This window comes from Homarus americanus, unplaced genomic scaffold (genome assembly GCF_018991925.1).
Source record: "Homarus americanus isolate GMGI-L3 unplaced genomic scaffold, GMGI_Hamer_2.0 scaffold29776, whole genome shotgun sequence".
Classification (NCBI taxonomy): Eukaryota; Metazoa; Arthropoda; class Malacostraca; order Decapoda; family Nephropidae; genus Homarus; species Homarus americanus.
The window spans coordinates 21,189-23,648 of record NW_024754329.1 but is presented as its reverse complement, the minus strand read 5'-3'; the positions used below and the strand labels follow the sequence as shown (position 1 = coordinate 23,648).

General features: G+C 42.7%; 1 long non-coding RNA gene across 1 annotated transcript; it reads right to left on the bottom strand.

Annotated features, from left to right (window-relative positions):
- Positions 1 to 520: 520 nt before the first annotated feature.
- On the bottom strand, positions 521 to 2,252 carry LOC121855771. Its single transcript, XR_006086844.1, has 3 exons — positions 2,090 to 2,252; positions 858 to 1,026; positions 521 to 640 (listed from the first exon to the last, which is right to left on the bottom strand). It is a non-coding gene; the product is annotated as an uncharacterized LOC121855771 (long non-coding RNA).
- Positions 2,253 to 2,460: the final 208 nt, after the last annotated feature.

The following is a 2,460-nucleotide window of genomic DNA, read 5'->3' as shown; positions in this document are numbered from 1 at the left end:
CAAGAAATCACCATTTTAACTCCATCATAATTTAGCTGTGATAATTGTTTGTAATTTTAGATTAGGTGAGAAATTTAAATACTTACGTTCTTAAGAAAATCACGGGCGTCACATGTGGTTGGCGCACGTGAAGGACTGATGGCGTGTTGAGACGGAGCAGACCATTGGCCCACGGTCTGAGGGTAACATCGCCAGATTGTGAGGTCAAAACCGCTAACTCCATTACTTTTGATAGAACGGCCACTTCCTTCTTGTTTCTGTGTAATAAAAGGATAAGTTTCACAAGGGAGTATAGTTATTCTTTCTTATGTAATACCTGTCAGATTCATTTAAAAAATAGGGGAAAGATTAACTAATTTTGTTCAGTTCAGATGGAAAAAGTCACATTTGGATATCCTATAGAAACGAATATTATTTTGTCAGTGGTCTTAGGTACAAATAAATTAAATATCAATTAACCTCAACATAATAAAAATCATATACTACAGATAACAACAAAATTAACACAAGATGTACTAACGTGCGTAGTTCGAGCAACCCAAGAATTCCATGGTCTAGCGGCCCAATGACAAGGTTTAGTGGAGTCTAAGTTTTCCACCCGGCCATCAGGACACAACAAGCCATAATTATCTGCTATAACCTGTAAGAAAAATGAAAATAACAGTCACTTATCATCATTCTTACCCAAAATAAAGAACAATGTTTAAATAAATGGGAAATATTGTATATAAAATAACTCACGTCAGTTCTGGCTATCAAAGTGAGAAAATAAAAGAACTTTATGTATGAGTTACATTATTCCTAGACAAAAAAAGAAATGTTTTAATAAATGAAGAACTAATCAATATAAAATCAACATCAGTTCTCTCCTTGAAAATTCTCTAACAGCAGAGAGTTTTGTCCAAGCTACATCTCCGGATGAGTCGACCAGACACCTCAGCGCGCCTTTGTACCCAGCGTGGTCATCATCCCTACCACAGCGGCCAGGGTTACGACATATAGTACATAGGCTGCGGTACTTTTCCTCTGTAGGTTAAGTAAGGTTAAGTTAGGTTAAGTTAGGTTAAGGTGAGATTAAGTTAAGATTAGGTTAAGGTTAGGATAAGGTATTCAATAATCAGGTGAAACAAGCGAGGGTGCCTAAACTTCATGTCGTTCTCAGTTTGTTTATATAGTTATGACTAAATAAGCGACTCAACTTCACCGGTGGTCGAGTCACCAGTGTCTCTCTGACTCACACCTCCTGAAACTGACTCACAAATCCTGAAACTGACTCACACACTCCTGAAATTGACTCACACCCTAAAACTGACTCACACCCTGAAACTGACCCACACGCCTAAAACTGACTCACAAATCCTGGAAACTGACTCACACACCCCTAAAACTGACCCACACGCCCTAAAACTGACTCACCAAATCCTGAAACTGACTCACACACCCTGAAACTGACTCACACCCCTGAAACTGACTCACCCTGAAATTGACTCACAAACCCTGAAATTGACCCACACACCCCTAAACTGACCACACGCCCTAAAAACTTACTCACTCCCTGAAACTGACCCACACACCCTGAGGCAGCTCACACACCCTAAACTGACCCACACGCCCTAAAACTGACCCACACACCCTGAAACTGACCCACACGCCTTAAAACTGACCCACACACCCTGAAACTGACTCACACACCCTGAAACTGACTCACACACCCTGAAACTGACCCACACACCCTGAAACTGACCCACACACCCCTGAAACTGACCCACACACCCCTGAAACTGACCACACACACCCTGAAACGACCCACACGCCCTGAAACTGACCCACACTCCCTAAAACTGACTCACACCCTGAAACCGACCTACACACCCTGAAACTGACTCACACGCCCTAAAACTGACTCACAAATCCTGAAACTGACTCACACACCCCTAAAACCGACCCACACGCCTAAAACTGACTCACAAATCCTGAAACTGGCTCACACGCCCTAAAACTGACCCACACACCCCTGAAACGACTCCACACCCCTGAAACTGACTCACACACCCCTAAAACTGACCCACACACCCTGAAATTGACTTACTGAGCTGGATATTCGTCGCGTTATCAGGGACCCAATCTCAAGGATACAAGCCTGGCCAAAGTAATTAGATATGGCCCTCAGATCGTGTTCAACTACCGTCCTTGTCTGGTTGCAGTCCATTTTAATTTCGCCTTTCTCCAGCAGCTGAAAAAATAGTGAAGAGGAAGTCAAAGGAGGGATCAGGAGAATTCAAAGGGTAATACAGAGAAGTCAAGGGGAGCGATCGGGGTTAAAGGGCGGGGGATACAGGAATTCAAAGGGATGCCAAAGGGAGGAATTCAAAGGATGTTAAAAGGGAGATTCAAAGGAGGGTCGAGAGAGAAAAACAAAGGTTTAGAGATTCAAAGTTAAGATTCAAGGAAGATAACGAA